General features: G+C 40.4%; 8 non-coding genes across 8 annotated transcripts; 5 read left to right on the top strand and 3 right to left on the bottom strand.

The window, feature by feature from the left end:
* Positions 1-10273: 10273 nt before the first annotated feature.
* On the bottom strand, positions 10274-10346 carry trnar-ucg (transfer RNA arginine (anticodon UCG)). Its single transcript has one exon. It is a non-coding gene; the product is annotated as a tRNA-Arg (tRNA).
* Positions 10347-10796: 450 nt separating this feature from the next.
* trnap-ugg (transfer RNA proline (anticodon UGG)) lies at positions 10797-10868 on the top strand. Its single transcript has one exon. It is a non-coding gene; the product is annotated as a tRNA-Pro (tRNA).
* A 1066-nt stretch (positions 10869-11934) lies between these two features.
* Positions 11935-12007, bottom strand: trnar-ucg (transfer RNA arginine (anticodon UCG)). The gene has a single exon. It is a non-coding gene; the product is annotated as a tRNA-Arg (tRNA).
* Positions 12008-14118: 2111 nt separating this feature from the next.
* Positions 14119-14190, top strand: trnap-ugg (transfer RNA proline (anticodon UGG)). Its single transcript has one exon. It is a non-coding gene; the product is annotated as a tRNA-Pro (tRNA).
* A 1589-nt stretch (positions 14191-15779) lies between these two features.
* On the top strand, positions 15780-15851 carry trnap-ugg (transfer RNA proline (anticodon UGG)). Its single transcript has one exon. It is a non-coding gene; the product is annotated as a tRNA-Pro (tRNA).
* A 1588-nt stretch (positions 15852-17439) lies between these two features.
* trnap-ugg (transfer RNA proline (anticodon UGG)) lies at positions 17440-17511 on the top strand. The gene has a single exon. It is a non-coding gene; the product is annotated as a tRNA-Pro (tRNA).
* Positions 17512-18576: 1065 nt separating this feature from the next.
* trnar-ucg (transfer RNA arginine (anticodon UCG)) lies at positions 18577-18649 on the bottom strand. The gene has a single exon. It is a non-coding gene; the product is annotated as a tRNA-Arg (tRNA).
* A 450-nt stretch (positions 18650-19099) lies between these two features.
* trnap-ugg (transfer RNA proline (anticodon UGG)) lies at positions 19100-19171 on the top strand. The gene has a single exon. It is a non-coding gene; the product is annotated as a tRNA-Pro (tRNA).
* Positions 19172-19969: the final 798 nt, after the last annotated feature.

Below are 19969 nucleotides of genomic sequence, written 5' to 3'. Positions count from 1 at the left end.
CTTGCTAGAATCATGCTAGTAACATGCTAATTCATGCTAGAATCATGCTAATAACATGCTAATTCATGCTAGAAACATGCTAATTCATGCTAGAATCATGCTAATAACATGCTAATTCATGCTAGAAACATGCTAGTAACATACTAATTCATGCTAGAAACATGCTAGTAACATGCTAATTCATGCTAGAATCATGCTAGTAACATGCTAATTCATGCTGGAAACATGCTAGTAACATGCTAATTCATGCTAGAATCATGCTAGTAACATGCTAATTCATGCTAGAATCATGCTAATAACGTGCTAATTCATGCTAGAAACATGCTAGTAACATGCTAATTCATGCTAGAATCATGCTAGTAACATGCTAATTCATGCTAGAATCATGCTAATAACATGCTAATTCATGCTAGAATCATGCTAATAACATGCTAATTCATGCTAGAAACATGCTAGTAACATGCTAATCCATGCTAGAATCATGCTAGTAACATGCTAATTCATGCTAGAATCATGCTAGTAACATGCTAATTCATGCTAGAATCATGCTAGTAACATTCTAATTCATGCTAGAAACATGCTAGTAACATGCTAATTCATGCTAGAATCATGCTAGTAACATGCTAATTCATGCTAGAATCATGCTAATAACATGCTAATTCATGCTAGAAACATGCTAATTCATGCTAGAATCATGCTAATAACATGCTAATTCATGCTAGAAACATGCTAGTAACATGCTAATTCATGCTAGAAACATGCTAGTAACATGCTAATTCATGCTAGAATCATGCTAGTAACATGCTAATTCATGCTAGAAACATGCTAGTAACATGCTAACTCATGCTAGAATCATGCTAGTAACATGCTAATTCATGCTAGAATCATGCTAATTCATGCTAGAAACATGCTAGTAACATGCTAATTCATGCTAGAATCATGCTAGTTACATGCTAATTTATGTTAGAATCATGATAGTTACTTGCTAATTCATGCTAGTAACATGCTAATTCAGACTCGGCTTTTCAAGCCACCATAAAGTTTGTCCTCAAACTTTAATATCTAGTTGATTTATATTATCTGAAATATAACTAATTGTATTATATTTAAATGTTATACATTTAATTAGTGTGAATTATCAATTAATATGAAAATATACATTTAAATATGCATCTAATTTTGCTTCAATATATAAAGATTTTACTGTGTATTGACCTGTTTGTTAAGCTAAATCTTTAACTTAAGTTGATTGATTTGCACTGATATTATGTTTTAAATTGCCGTCTTAAACATTTGCTGCATCAGCAGTGTTTATTTCTGGATTGTAAATGTATTCAGATTCATTATATTTTATATTATGATATATCTATAATCTACAACAAAGAACTGAATTGCACTGACTCTGGAAAAATGAGTCAAACTGACTCTCATGTGTCTTATGATTGGCTGCTTACTGCACTTGTGTGCTTGTGAGATTGGCTGTTTGCTGCACGTCACACTTTCAGCTGCGTATGCTCAAGAGTTGATCACAAACTAAAATCAAGTCAACAGGAAAGGTTTATATCAAGCATTGTCAAATCAGTTAACATCATCGTGACTAGGTTGGGTTTATTTGATTTTGTCAACTTCCAGAGCTTCCTCACTTAACCAGGAGGAGAGAAGATGCACTCAATCTGCATAGTGACATTCTGAAATCCAATTGAAACTAGCCTAATAGACAAAAGTAATCAATGCAACCGAACCAATGCACAAAAAAATCACAACACATTAAAACGTTACCAAGACAGACACACACAAGAGGTTTTTTTTTTTGTTGCTATGGGCACAAATCAAGCAACATGTAACAAACTAATCAAGAAATCAACTTCTAGTCACAAACTTCCTCAGCACAGCAGCTTCTAAATGCACCCACTCTGTCTCAGGCAGGCTCATATCTAGTAGCAGCTGGGCATAGTTAATCTGAAAGCAAGTTAGGCTGCGGTCATACAGAGTTTTTCGCTTGCGAAATTATGTTGTACAGCACTGCGAAAAGGGGCGGGATAAAACATTATGATTAGACGTTAATAAAAGCAAGCAATTACTCCATATTTAAATTTCATGTCCAGAGAGGTCATGTTTTGATCGTCTATTCGTCTCATGCTCTCACATGGTGCGATTTCAAGCTTTGGTCTTACCTTTGTCGTATTATCCACTATCAAATCTGTCATCCATCTATATATTTAGAACTAGGAAATAATTATATCATAAGTGAAATTATTGTATAGACAGTTTATACAGGGTAATTCAACGACAAGAGTTCACTTTCATATCTTTTTTTTCTTTCAGAACTTTTAATGTGATTAACCTGTTACACCTACACCAACTACAGCATTTCTCAAACTTCTTTTTCACTATGGTGTAATTACAGTGGTGGACATCTCATAAAACAACAACTGCACTTACTCCTGTAACTTGTTTGCAACAATGAATTTAAATCTTTGTGTCACATAATCATTTAAATAAATGGATCATCATCATGTGCAGTTATCTTTATTAATAGATGCCTTATAGGCCAGACCATTAACTGGATAGAATTGTTTTACATATAAGAAACCTGTTAACAGGTATAGCTGTTCATGCCGATACCAACTTGATAGCCTAAAGCATTACATAAACAGGACCTGCCGTACATCTCTTAAGACAAATAAGCAAAGGTGTCTATAACAATACATGCTTGATTCCCCAAATCATTACAATCGTTACATCTGAATGGTGCCTTTTCACATATTTTTAAAAGCTAGACAACCATTAGTAAGCATAGTTCTTCACCAATACCAGTTTAATACCTCTCAGTATTGATTATTAAACCACACTGAACTGAGCTAAACTGAATTGAATTTAAACACTGAAAACTGAACTACACTTTCAATTTACTATGATCTTCTATGTGAAGCTGCTTTGACACAATCTACATTGTAAAAGTGCTTTACAAATAAAGGTGAATTGAATTGAATTGAGTATGTGTGTAAGAGAGTTATGTTTGCAACTGCTGCAAAAAAAACTCCAGAAAACATGTTGCTCTCCATGAACTTCTATGGGTGATTCTATAGTTGCAGGTATATTTAGAGCCATCCTTTTTTCAGCTTTTAAAAAAATTACATTTTTGATTATTAAAAAAATGCGTTCATCATTTTCAGAAATCACTGTAAAAAGTCAGAATTCTGAAAAAAATCTCCTAATTAGTCAGTGTATTTTCCCCATCTTGTATCATTGTGCATCATTTTAATTTTACATTTATAAGCTATAAACTGCCAATACTGTTACACCAATTACAAAAGGAAAACTGAATATTTTATTAATTACATAATGGACAATTGTCAAAATATTTTAATCCTGATTTCATTAGTGTCATATGATCTTTCCACTTCAAGTAGAATGTTTGGCTAAAAAGTTGACTAAAACTAAATATTATTACTGTCAATTCAGTTACAATTTAGTAACTACCCATAATAATTTTCTTGCTTTGATATATTTTTATTACTAAATTCATCCATAACAGAGTTGACAAATAATATAGAAGAAAAACTTTTTATTCCCTGAAAGTAAAACATTTAATCATTTCTGTTTGGCAAAAGCTGAATTATAAAAGCTGAATACGCTTTCACTAAGATGCTGGAAATAATTGCTGTTTTTAAAGTTTTATTCTTCAACATTATGAAATATCAAATATACATGCAATATAATCACCCATATTGCTTTAAATGCATATAATAATGTTTACAGTAACTGTAGTGTTGTTGCGATGCTGGAATTTCCAGCTCTGAGATAATACCTTCAAAAAATGACAACATTCGATTACCTTTTCTATACTTTGTGATTTATGTGTATTTCTTAATAACTATAAGCAAACGTTAGAATAGCAGATCTTTGCATATTAGCCTACTTGTTAGTGGTAGATCGCTAATACATGATCATTTTAAAGGCCCGTGCACAGCGGAATGCTTTTTGCTCGCGTTTTCCGTCAACGTTTAATGCCTCGTGACTAAATAAAGGGCGTCAATGTGATCATGCACACCAACGCGCAAAACGGCAGACGTAAAAGCATCATTTAAAAAAAACGCCTCATGCTCGTTTTTTTTTTTTGACACGCCACGTTAAAACCTTCTCCACCAAATCAGGTTGGCACATTTGTTTATGTGCACGGAGCTGCTGAAATTACAGTAAACAGCACTTGGAGGCGCTCTAGCGCAAAGCTGTTAATGCGAGCGCACATTGAAGAAGACACCCAGAGGCGATATGAATGTGAAGCTGCTTATTGCTCTTTAAACAATATTCATTTCTTCAACGCTAGAGCTGGAGCTGCTGCTTGAACCATCCATAACAACAAGCTTGTCAACTTTGTCTTCTTCTTCTGTTACAAGCTGTTGTCAGAAGCTTAAAGTTGTGTAGTGCCATCAAGGAGTGTCAAGGAGTGATTTTGCGTACTCTTCTGCTTGACACCAGTCAAAATCGCTTGGTTGAAATCCGGAAAAACATCTTAAAAACGTTGACGATAAACGCAAACTAAAAGCATCCCGGTGTGTACGAGCCGTTAGCCTATCAAAAACATTTTTCTGAATTTATTTAACATTTACGCTCAGATGGTGTTTCGCCTGCTTTATCATAGAAATCTGTGTGTGTGTCAACCTGCTCTCTGAACATCTTGAATTCTCTATATTCATTATTAAATCCTGAATTTTTAATATTGCATTACACTATCTTTAAACACAACAGTGAACAGGAGCAGTTTAAGTCGTCTAGTGAATCTGTTTTTGACGTTTTTCCCTTGTCAGTTAAAAAGTCCAATAACTGAAGAGATTGCATATAATAATTCGAGGGATTTAAAGTGGGGAAAGGACAACATGCCAATCGACAGCACTTTACACGACTTTCCTATTTAATTGATCGAGTCAGTGATATTGAAATGAGTTCAGTTACTAACATCTCGATATTGTTTATACAAGTGAGATCTCATTTAAAGAGCAAAGCGAAAGCAAGATTATGTGTGGATATGTATCCAAATATTGATATTTTGACTCAAACTGCAACAAAGTGCTTTGAACGCGTTTGAATTTTGTATGTTGCACTTTGCAGGAACTTCCCTGCTGAAACTGACTGTGATTTGTCAATTTCTGTGTGTCATTAACAGACAGTGAACTTAATATTCGCTCTTTCTCTTATTTAAGTGAACCCAACACATCTCCCGATGATCCTCCTCAGTGCTGCTGAACTATTTGCTTTCTTTAAGACTTTCTGTTGTATGAATTACGACTGCATGAAATTATATAAAAGGGAAGTGCGCTTGGTAATACGCGCTGAGACGTGTGATGCGCACAGAAATCTGCGCTCGATGCTGAATTAGGTTCTCTTTATCTAATGCAGCTTGAATGGTTTAAAATGATTCAAACAGAATACTTTAATCAAGATTATAAATGACTCTGGTTTGCCGAAACATGTTTTTAAAGCTCACGGTCACATCGTAAGCTGCTTTCTCAGTTATGAAATGCATCGCAAAAAATTGTTATCTGATGTGGGACCAGGGTGGGCCAAGCTTCTGATTGGGCCCCCCTGTGGAGCCGGGCCTGGCACTTCATACTTGTTTATGCATGTAAGGCATACTTTGTATATCTTTTTGAACATTTAATAAAAATAAAAACATTAAAATGAGATATAGTATATAATCCCAAATCTTATATTTGAAGACGTTGTTGGAATAGAGATTATTTTAAAGTGTGACTGAGATTAATAAACTCATATTAGGCTTCTTTCAGTTTTTATTTTGCCCAGCTAACATTGCTGGTTAGTAATAGTCATATATTTATATGAAGAGTTTGGTTGCAAAATGCGATAAATGCCATTTTTTTGACACTTGTATTTTATTATTGGAAATCACTGTTCAGATGTACCTTAATCTATGTGTGAATCGCTGCCATTAATAACATTTAACGATGTACATTAGGCCGAGTACAAAATGTATTTTTCACAAAAAGCGATATCTGCCAGACCAGTTTCTTTACAACGTGCGATATAACGAATATAGAACGTTCAGGAATCTGCGCGAGCTCGGCATCCCGTGGGAAGAGAGTCATCGCCGGTGAAGGGCTCAGAGTTTGCTCATTGATTTAGAGATAATATCAAAACAAAGAACATACATTTTTATAAAGAGGATTCAATAGGCTAACCAAAAAACATTTACCATTTAATTGTTTATTCTGTCGACGAGCTGTCAGTCACGTAAGCTACGTCACTGATCAACAGCTGTCTGTCAGTCAGAGAATCAAAAAAAGCTCCAGAGTCAAGCTAACATCATGGATTTCAATGACGGATTGGAGCCGGTCATTTCAGCTGATGTTGGGAGAAAGAGGAAGGCATCTAAACAAAATCATCAAAGGGAGAAGAGCAAACGGACAAGGCAATTAGGGAAAACATCCGAAGATTAATTGTGGTCATCGTGAGAGAAATGTTGGTCTGTGTCGTGTTGACAAACTGTCAGACGAAGATGAAGCCTACATCACAAAAATGTATAAAAACGCAACAAAAGTGGTCCAGGATAAAAGACTCCTGCGTCTGTCAACAATACACAAATGCAGCAGGAAACGAGTCTCCGCTGATGTCAAGAAAGCCAGGGAGCACCTTTTTTCCCCATCACAAGATGCCTGTCTGCAAGGCTGCATTTCTAAGTGCAACACCTTAGCAACTGCCTAGCAACACCTTAGCAACCGCCTAGCAACACCATAGCAACCACATAGCAACCGCCTAGCAACCACATAGCAACACCTTAGCAACCGCCTAGCAACACTTTAGCAACCGCCTAGCAACCACCTAGCAACACCTTAGCAACCACATAGCAACCACATAGCAACACCTTAGCAACTGCCTAGCAACACCTTAGCAACCTCCTAGCAACACCTTAGCAACCGCCTAGCAACACCTTAGCAACCACATAGCAACAACATAGCAACACCTTAGCAACCACCTAGCAACGCCTTAGCAACCGCCCAGCAACTGCCTAGCAACACCTTAGCAACCACCTAGCAACACCTTAGCAACCACCTAGAAACCACATAGCAACACCTTAGCAACCGCCTAGCAACCACCTAGCAACGCCTTAGCAACCGCCTAGCAACCACATAGCAACACCTTAGCAACTGCCTAGCAACACCTTAGCAACCACCTAGCAACACCTTAGCAACAACCTAGCAACGCCTTAGCATCTGCCTAGCAACACTTTAGCAACCGCCTAGCAACACCTTAGCAACCGCCTAGCAACCACATAGCAAAACCTTTGCAACAGCCTAGCAATCAATCTCATAATCTGAAGGTCATGAGTTTGAGCCTCATACGGGGCAAGGTGGTACCTTTTAGCACACGGGAGCACTTAGGTGACCAGGCGGCATTCTTAATTCCCTTTCGTGCGGTTTATGCTTCCCGGGGGCAAAAAAGGCTACAGTTCCTCTGGTGGGCATGCGGCGTGACGTTCCAAGAACATCTCCTGAGTCTGAAGCAATGATGGCAAGATGCTCCCATTCCTGTCACATTATCGCTTGACGATTGACTTGGATCCGTCAAATGTCATGACTTGACGTTGTACGAGAATTTGATGAAAAGCCCTGCGAATCCCATTGCCTTGAAAATTAACGGTATCCCAGGACACTCCTCTACATAGCATTTCAAGACAATTCTTTTGAAGCCCTTTTGGTGCACTTGCATTAAAGCCCAAGTCCATTGTTTTGTTCACAAGCTTTTCCGAGTTGCTGTGGACAATGCCTTGATGTTGCGCAAACGCCTCAAAACTTGCAGTCTAAAGTGCCCATTAACGCTGCCAGGGCCACTGCTACGCTGCGTAAACTGTGGCGCAAAGAAATTGATGCAACGATTTGTCAGTGTTACTGTATCACTCGGACATGGCGCCAGAGAGTTAAAGACTTGAACCTGAGCGCACAGCAAGTGGTTCCTGGGCTGTTTTTTACTGCCTTTGAAGTGTAATATGCCTCCAGGGAGTTGCTGACACACGTAACTAAAACAATATTGAACAAAGAGTAGATTTGATCAGTCTCACTGAATTTTTTGTGGCACTGCAGATTGCTTCTATAGGGCTCGTAGGTCTAGGGGTATGATTCTCGCTTAGGGTGTGAGAGGTCCCGGCTTCAAACCCCGGATGAGCCCTAGGCCTGTCATAGTAAAAGCAGCAGAGCTGTGCTCTCTATATTGTTTCTATGTTAATTGTGGCAGCTTTTGCTGTGACTTTAGTTAATGAACATTTAGTGGACTTCTGATCTAAATCAGTCTAACATGTACAATTATACAGACAAAAAAAGGAGCGGCAATGATTCGGTTGTTAGATTTGTTTATGGATCTTGAACAACCCACCAGCTTTATATGTAAGCACCATTTTTGTCTTTGTACACAGTCTCTTCTCTTTAGGCACCATGCAGGATTCAAAATGGCCTTTCGCGTTAGCTATCTCGTTACTCTTTTAGTCATAACAGGTAATATGCATGGCAATGCAGGAAGCAGAAAGCCACGGGGTACTTGAAGTCAAGATCTCCATTACCAAAGCTTAGCGGAACCATTTAGGTTTGTAACGTGACAGTGAGATTCAAGCAAGATTGGATGAATCTTATTTGAAGTGTGCAGCAAGTCTGAGAATTCTAAGCTAACTATTGTCCTCAGATCATCACGCCTAAGTTTTGAGAAGACCAGTCGGAATTGTTTACTCTGAAAACAGTACTTTAGGATCCCTATGCCATATTGCATTCAGACGATCTGATGTGTACACCTAATGACAAAACAGCTTCTCTGAGGAGTTTTCCATTGTCATGTCTTTTTGACCTAAGGGTATGAACCTAGCTTTTTAAAGGTAACATCGGATTGTCTTGCACAGTCAACTTAAAAGCAACTGCATCAAAGACAACCCGGTTGGTACTTTAAACCCACAATCCCCAGCTTTGAAGGCTGGTGCCTTATCCATTAGGCCACTGGACTGTTTTATACTTACTGTGAACTGTAATATGCCTCCAGGGAGTTGCTGACACACGTAACAAAAACAACATGAACAAAGAGTAGAGTGGATCGGTCTCACAGAATTTTTTGTGGCAGTGCAGACTGCTTCTACAGGGCTCGTTGGTCTAGGGGTATGATTCTCGCTTTGGGTGCGAGAGATCCGGGGTTCAAATCCTGGACGAGCCCTACGACAGTCATAGAAAAAGCAGCGGTGCTGTGCTTTCCAAGGTGTTTCTATGATAATTGTAGCAGCTTTTGCTGTGACTTTAGTTAATGAACATTTAGTGGACTTCTGATCTAAATCAGTCTAACATGTACAATTATACTGACAAGAAAAGAAGCGGCAATGATTCGGTTGTTAGATTTGTTTATGGATCTTGAACAACCCACCAGCTTTATATGTAAGCACCATTTTTGTCTTTGTACACAGTCTCCTCTCTGTAGGCACCATGCAGGATTCAAAATGGACTTTCGCGTTAGGTATCTCGTTACCCTTTTAGTCATAATAGGTAATATGCATGGCAATGCAGGAAGTTAATGACATGCAAACACATCTCAAGAAGGTTTTCACAGCTAACGTGTTTCATCCACCAAACATTGCTCCCAAATTGAAGTGAGACCTTCAAAGACAGCCCAGATGGGACTTTAACCAACAATCCCAAGCCCCGGAGGCTGATGCCTTATCCCTTAGGCCACTGGGCCATTTCGCCAGTCATTTGTCATGGATTTTTTGTATGCCTTTAACAAGATGCCAACGCATGGAAAACTGCACTTAAGGATCTCGATGCCAGTTTGCATTCCGTCAAGTAAGATGTGTGCAACTAATGGTCAAACATTTTCTTTGTGCAATCATCCACATTCGTGTCTCATTGGTCCTGGGGTGTGGTTCTCGCGTATGGTGTGACTGGTCTTGAGTTTCAAATTCCAGACAAGGCCACTCTCATTAACTTGAAATCACAACCTTTCTGCAGCTATTTTCTTGTTTGCATTTCATCATCATCCACCTAACAAGAGACCATTAGTTGAAAGCCACGGGGTACTTGAAGTCAAGATCTCCATTACCAAAGCTTAGCGGAACCATTTAGGTTTGTAACGTGACAGTGAGATTCAAGCAAGATTGGATGAATCTTATTTCAAGTGTGCAGCAAGTGTGAGAATTCGAAGCTAACTATTGTCCTCAGATCATCATGCCTAAGTTTTGAGAAGACCAGTCGGAATTGTTTCACGCAACTTAAATGTAACCCAACAAAGACAACCCAGATGGGACTTGAACCCACAATCCCCAGCTTCGAAGGCTGATGCCTTATCCATTAGGCCACTGGGTCAACACTAGCCTTTGTCATATCTGATGTATGGCTCAGGAAGTTCTTGTTACTCAGAAAACAGTACTTTAGGATCCCTATGCCATATTGCATTCAGACAATCTGATGTGTACACCTAATGACAAAACAGCTTCTCTGAGGAGTTTTCCATTGTCATGTCTTTTTGACCTAAGGGTATGAACCTAGCTTTTTAAAGGTAACATCGGATTGTCTTGCACAGTCAACTTAAAAGGAACTGCATCAAAGACAACCCGGTTGGTACTTTAAACCCACAATCCCCAGCTTTGAAGGCTGGTGCCTTATCCATTAGGCCACTGGACTGTTTTATACTTACTGTGAACTGTAATATGCCTCCAGGGAGTTGCTGACACACGTAACAAAAACAACATGAACAAAGAGTAGAGTGGATCGGTCTCACAGAATTTTTTGTGGCAGTGCAGACTGCTTCTACAGGGCTCGTTGGTCTAGGGGTATGATTCTCGCTTTGGGTGCGAGAGGTCCTGGGTTCAAATCCCGGACGAGCCCTACGACAGTCATAGAAAAAGCAGCGATGCTGTGCTATCCAAGGTGTTTCTATGTTAATTGTAGCAGCTTTTGCTGTGACTTTAGTTAATGAACATTTAGTGGACTTCTGATCTAAATCAGTCTAACATGTACAATTATACAGACAAGAAAAGGAGCGGCAATGATTCGGTTGTTAGATTTGTTTATGGATCTTGAACAACCCACCAGCTTTATATGTAAGCACCATTTTTGTCTTTGTACACAATCTCTTCTCTTTAGGCACCATGCAGGATTCAAAATGGCCTTTTGTGTTAGGTATCTCGTTACCCTTTTAGTCATAATAGATAATATGCAAGGCAATGCAGGAAGTTAATGACATGCAAACACATCTCAAGAAGGTTTTCACAGCTAACGTGTTTCATCCACCAAACATTGCTCCCAAATTGAAGTGAGACCTTCAAAGACAGCCCAGATGGGACTTTAACCAACAATCCCAAGCCCCGGAGGCTGATGCCTTATCCCTTAGGCCACTGGGCCATTTCGCCAGTCATTTGTCATGGATTTTTTGTATGCCTTTAACAAGATGCCAACGCATGGAAAACTGCACTTTAGGATCTCGATGCCAGTTTGCATTCCGTCAAGTAAGATGTGTGCAACCAATGGTCAAACATTTTCTTTGTGCAGTCATCCACAATCGTTTCTCATTGGTCCTGGGGTGTGGTTCTCGCGTATGGTGTGACTGGTCTTGAGTTTCAAATTCCAGACAAGGCCACTCTCATTAACTTGAAATCACAACCTTTCTGCAGCTATTTTCTTGTTTGCATTTCATCATCATCCACCTAACAAGAGACCATTAGTTGAAAGCCACGGGGTACTTGAAGTCAAGATCTCCATTACCAAAGCTTAGCGGAACCATTTAGGTTTGTAACGTGACAGTGAGATTCAAGCAAGATTGGATGAATCTTATTTGAAGTGTGCAGCAAGTCTGAGAATTCGAAGCTAACTATTGTCCTCAGATCATCATGCCTAAGTTTTGAGAAGACCAGTCGGAATTGTTTTACGCAACTTAAATGTAACCCAACAAAGACAACCCAGATGGGACTTGAACCCACAATCCCCAGCTTCGAAGGCTGATGCCTTATCCATTAGGCCACTGGGTCAACACTAGCCTTTGTCATATCTGATGTATGGCTCAGGAAGTTCTTGTTACTCAGAAAACAGCACTTTAGGATCCCTATGCCATATTGCATTCAGACGATCTGATGTGTACACCTAATGACAAAACAGCTTCTCTGAGGAGTTTTCCATTGTCATGTCTTTTTGACCTAAGGGTATAAACCTAGCTTTTTAAAGGTAACATCCGATTGTCTTGCACAGTCAACGTAAAAGGAACTGCACCAAAGACAACCCGGTTGGTACTTTAAACCCACAATCCCCAGCTTTGAAGGCTGGTGCCTTATCCATTAGGCCACTGGACTGTTTTATACTTACTGTGAACTGTAATATGCCTCCAGGGAGTTGCTGACACACGTAACAAAAACAACATGAACAAAGAGTAGAGTGGATCGGTCTCACAGAATTTTTTGTGGCACTGCAGACTGCTTCTACAGGGCTCATTGGTCTAGGGGTATGATTCTCGCTTTGGGTGCGAGAGGTCCCTGGTTCAAATCCCGGACGAGCCCTACGACAGTCATAGAAAAAGCAGCGGTGCTGTGCTATCCAAGGTGTTTCTATGTTAATTGTAGCAGCTTTTGCTGTGACTTTAGTTAATGAACATTTAGTGGACTTCTGATCTAAATCAGTCTAACATGTACAATTATACTGACAAGAATAGGAGCGGCAAAGTTTCGGTTGTTAGATTTGTTTATGGATCTTGAACAACCCACCAGCTTTATATGTAAGCACCATTTTTGTCTTTGTACACAGTCTCTTCTCTGTAGGCACCATGCAGGATTCAAAATGGCCTTTCGCGTTAGGTATCTCGTTACCCTTTTAGTCATAATAGGTAATATGCATGGCAATGCAGGAAGTTAATGACATGCAAACACATCTCAAGAAGGTTTTCACAGCTAACGTGTTTCATCCACCAAACATTGCTCCCAAATTGAAGTGAGACCTTCAAAGACAGCCCAGATGGGACTTTAACCAACAACCCCAAGCCCCGGAGGCTGATGCCTTATCCCTTAGGCCACTGGGCCATTTCGCCAGTCATTTGTCATGGATTTTTTGTATGCCTTTAACAAGATGCCAACGCATGGAAAACTGCACTTTAGGATCTCGATGCCAGTTTGCATTCCGTCAAGTAAGATGTGTGCAACTAATGGTCAAACATTTTCTTTGTGCAATCATCCACATTCGTGTCTCATTGGTCCTGGGGTGTGGTTCTCGCGTATGGTGTGACTGGTCTTGAGTTTCAAATTCCAGACAAGGCCACTCTCATTAACTTGAAATCACAACCTTTCTGCAGCTATTTTCTTGTTTGCATTTCATCATCATCCACCTAACAAGAGACCATTAGTTGAAAGCCACGGGGTACTTGAAGTCAAGATCTCCATTACCAAAGCTTAGCGGAACCATTTAGGTTTGTAACGTGACAGTGAGATTCAAGCAAGATTGGATGAATCTTATTTGAAGTGTGCAGCAAGTCTGAGAATTCGAAGCTAACTATTGTCCTCAGATCATCATGCCTAAGTTTTGAGAAGACCAGTCGGAATTGTTTCACGCAACTTAAATGTAACCCAACAAAGACAACCCAGATGGGACTTGAATCCACAATCCCCAGCTTCGAAGGCTGATGCCTTATCCATTAGGCCACTGGGTCAACACTAGCCTTTGTCATATCTGATGTATGGCTCAGGAAGTTCTTGTTACTCAGAAAACAGTACTTTAGGATCCCTATGCCATATTGCATTCAGACAATCTGATGTGTACACCTAATGACAAAACAGCTTCTCTGAGGAGTTTTCCATTGTCATGTCTTTTTGACCTAAGGGTATGAACCTAGCTTTTTAAAGGTAACATCGGATTGTCTTGCACAGTCAACTTAAAAGGAACTGCATCAAAGACAACCCAGTTGGTACTTTAAACCCACAATCCCCAGCTTTGAAGGCTGGTGCCTTATCCATTAGGCCACTGGACTGTTTTATACTTACTGTGAACTGTAATATGCCTCCAGGGAGTTGCTGACACACGTAACAAAAACAACATGAACAAAGAGTAGAGTGGATCGGTCTCACAGAATTTTTTGTGGCAGTGCAGACAGCTTCTACAGGGCTCGTTGGTCTAGGGGTATGATTCTCGCTTTGGGTGCGAGAGGTCCCGGGTTCAAATCCCGGACGAGCCCTACGACAGTCATAGAAAAAGCAGCGGTGCTGTGCAATCCAAGGTGTTTCTATGTTAATTGTAGCAGCTTTTGCTGTGACTTTAGTTAATGAACATTTAGTGGACTTCTGATCTAAATCAGTCTAACATGTACAATTATACAGACAAGAAAAGGAGCGGCAATGATTCGGTTGTTAGATTTGTTTATGGATCTTGAACAACCCACCAGCTTTATATGTAAGCACCATTTTTGTCTTTGTACACAATCTCTTCTCTTTAGGCACCATGCAGGATTCAAAATGGCCTTTCGCGTTAGGTATCTCGTTACCCTTTTAGTCATAATAGATAATATGCATGGCAATGCAGGAAGTTAATGACATGCAAACACATCTCAAAAAGGTTTTCACAGCTAACGTGTTTCATCCACCAAACATTGCTCCCAAATTGAAGTGAGACCTTCAAAGACAGCCCAGATGGGACTTTAACCAACAATCCCAAGCCCCGGAGGCTGATGCCTTATCCCTTAGGCCACTGGGCCATTTCGCCAGTCATTTGTCATGGATTTTTTGTATGCCTTTAACAAGATGCCAACGCATGGAAAACTGCACTTTAGGATCTCGATGCCAGTTTGCATTCCGTCAAGTAAGATGTGTGCAACTAATGGTCAAACATTTTCTTTGTGCAATCATCCACATTCGTGTCTCATTGGTCCTGGGGTGTGGTTCTCGCGTATGGTGTGACTGGTCTTGAGTTTCAAATTCCAGACAAGGCCACTCTCATTAACTTGAAATCACAACCTTTCTGCAGCTATTTTCTTGTTTGCATTTCATCATCATCCACCTAACAAGAGACCATTAGTTGAAAGCCACGGGGTACTTGAAGTCAAGATCTCCATTACCAAAGCTTAGCGGAACCATTTAGGTTTGTAACGTGACAGTGAGATTCAAGCAAGATTGGATGAATCTTATTTGAAGTGTGCAGCAAGTCTGAGAATTCGAAGCTAACTATTGTCCTCAGATCATCATGCCTAAGTTTTGAGAAGACCAGTCGGAATTGTTTCACGCAACTTAAATGTAACCCAACAAAGACAACCCAGATGGGACTTGAATCCACAATCCCCAGCTTCGAAGGCTGATGCCTTATCCATTAGGCCACTGGGTCAACACTAGCCTTTGTCATATCTGATGTATGGCTCAGGAAGTTCTTGTTACTCAGAAAACAGTACTTTAGGATCCCTATGCCATATTGCATTCAGACAATCTGATGTGTACACCTAATGACAAAACAGCTTCTCTGAGGAGTTTTCCATTGTCATGTCTTTTTGACCTAAGGGTATGAACCTAGCTTTTTAAAGGTAACATCGGATTGTCTTGCACAGTCAACTTAAAAGCAACTGCATCAAAGACAACCCGGTTGGTACTTTAAACCCACAATCCCCAGCTTTGAAGGCTGGTGCCTTATCCATTAGGCCACTGGACTGTTTTATACTTACTGTGAACTGTAATATGCCTCCAGGGAGTTGCTGACACACGTAACAAAAACAACATGAACAAAGAGTAGAGTGGATCGGTCTCACAGAATTTTTTGTGGCAGTGCAGACTGCTTCTACAGTGCTCGTTGGTCTAGGGGTATGATTCTCGCTTTGGGTGCGAGAGGTCCTGGGTTCAAATCCCGGACGAGCCCTACGACAGTCATAGAAAAAGCAGCGATGCTGTGCTATCCAAGGTGTTTCTATGTTAATTGTAGCAGCTTTTGCTGTGACTTTAGTTAATGAACATTTAGTGGACTTCTGATCTAAATCAGTCTAACATGTACAATTATACAGACAAGAAAAGGAGCGGCAATGATTCGGTTGTTAGATTTGTTTATGGATCTGAACAACCCACCAGCTTTATATGTAAGCACCATTTTTGTCTTTGTACACAATCTCTTCTCTTTAGGCACCATGCAGGATTCAAAATGGCCTTTTGTGTTAGGTATCTCGTTACCCTTTTAGTCATAATAGATAATATGCAAGGCAATGCAGGAAGTTAATGACATGCAAACACATCTCAAGAAGGTTTTCACAGCTAACGTGTTTCATCCACCAAACATTGCTCCCAAATTGAAGTGAGACCTTCAAAGACAGCCCAGATGGGACTTTAACCAACAATCCCAAGCCCCGGAGGCTGATGCCTTATCCCTTAGGCCACTGGGCCATTTCGCCAGTCATTTGTCATGGATTTTTTGTATGCCTTTAACAAGATGCCAACGCATGGAAAACTGCACTTTAGGATCTCGATGCCAGTTTGCATTCCGTCAAGTAAGATGTGTGCAACTAATGGTCAAACATTTTCTTTGTGCAATCATCCACATTCGTGTCTCATTGGTCCTGGGGTGTGGTTCTCGCGTATGGTGTGACTGGTCTTGAGTTTCAAATTCCAGACAAGGCCACTCTCATTAACTTGAAATCACAACCTTTCTGCAGCTATTTTCTTGTTTGCATTTCATCATCATCCACCTAACAAGAGACCATTAGTTGAAAGCCACGGGGTACTTGAAGTCAAGATCTCCATTACCAAAGCTTAGCGGAACCATTTAGGTTTGTAACGTGACAGTGAGATTCAAGCAAGATTGGATGAATCTTATTTGAAGTGTGCAGCAAGTCTGAGAATTCGAAGCTAACTATTGTCCTCAGATCATCATGCCTAAGTTTTGAGAAGACCAGTCGGAATTGTTTCACGCAACTTAAATGTAACCCAACAAAGACAACCCAGATGGGACTTGAATCCACAATCCCCAGCTTCGAAGGCTGATGCCTTATCCATTAGGCCACTGGGTCAACACTAGCCTTTGTCATATCTGATGTATGGCTCAGGAAGATCTTGTTACTCAGAAAACAGTACTTTAGGATCCCTATGCCATATTGCATTCAGACAATCTGATGTGTACACCTAATGACAAAACAGCTTCTCTGAGGAGTTTTCCATTGTCATGTCTTTTTGACCTAAGGGTATGAACCTAGCTTTTTAAAGGTAACATCGGATTGTCTTGCACAGTCAACTTAAAAGCAACTGCATCAAAGACAACCCGGTTGGTACTTTAAACCCACAATCCCCAGCTTTGAAGGCTGGTGCCTTATCCATTAGGCCACTGGACTGTTTTATACTTACTGTGAACTGTAATATGCCTCCAGGGAGTTGCTGACACACGTAACAAAAACAACATGAACAAAGAGTAGAGTGGATCGGTCTCACAGAATTTTTTGTGGCAGTGCAGACTGCTTCTACAGGGCTCGTTGGTCTAGGGGTATGATTCTCGCTTTGGGTGCGAGAGGTCCTGGGTTCAAATCCCGGACGAGCCCTACGACAGTCATAGAAAAAGCAGCGATGCTGTGCTATCCAAGGTGTTTCTATGTTAATTGTAGCAGCTTTTGCTGTGACTTTAGTTAATGAACATTTAGTGGACTTCTGATCTAAATCAGTCTAACATGTACAATTATACAGACAAGAAAAGGAGCGGCAATGATTCGGTTGTTAGATTTGTTTATGGATCTGAACAACCCACCAGCTTTATATGTAAGCACCATTTTTGTCTTTGTACACAATCTCTTCTCTTTAGGCACCATGCAGGATTCAAAATGGCCTTTTGTGTTAGGTATCTCGTTACCCTTTTAGTCATAATAGATAATATGCAAGGCAATGCAGGAAGTTAATGACATGCAAACACATCTCAAGAAGGTTTTCACAGCTAACGTGTTTCATCCACCAAACATTGCTCCCAAATTGAAGTGAGACCTTCAAAGACAGCCCAGATGGGACTTTAACCAACAATCCCAAGCCCCGGAGGCTGATGCCTTATCCCTTAGGCCACTGGGCCATTTCGCCAGTCATTTGTCATGGATTTTTTGTATGCCTTTAACAAGATGCCAACGCATGGAAAACTGCACTTTAGGATCTCGATGCCAGTTTGCATTCCGTCAAGTAAGATGTGTGCAACCAATGGTCAAACATTTTCTTTGTGCAGTCATCCACAATCGTTTCTCATTGGTCCTGGGGTGTGGTTCTCGCGTATGGTGTGACTGGTCTTGAGTTTCAAATTCCAGACAAGGCCACTCTCATTAACTTGAAATCACAACCTTTCTGAAGCTATTTTCTTGTTTGCATTTCATCATCATCCACCTAACAAGAGACCATTAGTTGAAAGCCACGGGGTACTTGAAGTCAAGATCTCCATTACCAAAGCTTAGCGGAACCATTTAGGTTTGTAACGTGACAGTGAGATTCAAGCAAGATTGGATGAATCTTATTTGAAGTGTGCAGCAAGTCTGAGAATTCGAAGCTAACTATTGTCCTCAGATCATCATGCCTAAGTTTTGAGAAGACCAGTCGGAATTGTTTTACGCAACTTAAATGTAACCCAACAAAGACAACCCAGATGGGACTTGAACCCACAATCCCCAGCTTCGAAGGCTGATACCTTATCCATTAGGCCACTGGGTCAACACTAGCCTTTGTCATATCTGATGTATGGCTCAGGAAGTTCTTGTTACTCAGAAAACAGCACTTTAGGATCCCTATGCCATATTGCATTCAGACGATCTGATGTGTACACCTAATGACAAAACAGCTTCTCTGAGGAGTTTTCCATTGTCATGTCTTTTTGACCTAAGGGTATAAACCTAGCTTTTTAAAGGTAACATCCGATTGTCTTGCACAGTCAACGTAAAAGGAACTGCATCAAAGACAACCCGGTTGGTACTTTAAACCCACAATCCCCAGCTTTGAAGGCTGGTGCCTTATCCATTAGGCCACTGGACTGTTTTATACTTACTGTGAACTGTAATATGCCTCCAGGGAGTTGCTGACACACGTAACAAAAACAACATGAACAAAGAGTAGAGTGGATCGGTCTCACAGAATTTTTTGTGGCACTGCAGACTGCTTCTACAGGGCTCGTTGGTCTAGGGGTATGATTCTCGCTTTGGGTGCGAGAGGTCCCGGGTTCAAATCCCGGACGAGCCCTACGACAGTCATAGAAAAAGCAGCGGTGCTGTGCTATCCAAGGTGTTTCTATGTTAATTGTAGCAGCTTTTGCTGTGACTTTAGTTAATGAACATTTAGTGGACTTCTGATCTAAATCAGTCTAACATGTACAATTATACTGACAAGAATAGGAGCGGCAAAGTTTCGGTTGTTAGATTTGTTTATGGATCTTGAACAACCCACCAGCTTTATATGTAAGCACCATTTTTGTCTTTGTACACAGTCTCTTCTCTGTAGGCACCATGCAGGATTCAAAATGGCCTTTCGCGTTAGGTATCTCGTTACCCTTTTAGTCATAATAGGTAATATGCATGGCAATGCAGGAAGTTAATGACATGCAAACACATCTCAAGAAGGTTTTCACAGCTAACGTGTTTCATCCACCAAACATTGCTCCCAAATTGAAGTGAGACCTTCAAAGACAGCCCAGATGGGACTTTAACCAACAACCCCAAGCCCCGGAGGCTGATGCCTTATCCCTTAGGCCACTGGGCCATTTCGCCAGTCATTTGTCATGGATTTTTTGTATGCCTTTAACAAGATGCCAACGCATGGAAAACTGCACTTTAGGATCTCGATGCCAGTTTGCATTCCGTCAAGTAAGATGTGTGCAACTAATGGTCAAACATTTTCTTTGTGCAATCATCCACATTCGTGTCTCATTGGTCCTGGGGTGTGGTTCTCGCGTATGGTGTGACTGGTCTTGAGTTTCAAATTCCAGACAAGGCCACTCTCATTAACTTGAAATCACAACCTTTCTGCAGCTATTTTCTTGTT

This window comes from Danio aesculapii, unplaced genomic scaffold (assembly GCF_903798145.1).
Source record: "Danio aesculapii unplaced genomic scaffold, fDanAes4.1, whole genome shotgun sequence".
In the NCBI taxonomy this organism is placed as follows: Eukaryota; Metazoa; Chordata; class Actinopteri; order Cypriniformes; family Danionidae; genus Danio; species Danio aesculapii.
Note: the sequence above shows the minus strand (reverse complement) of the source record. Positions and strands in the feature narration are given on the sequence as shown.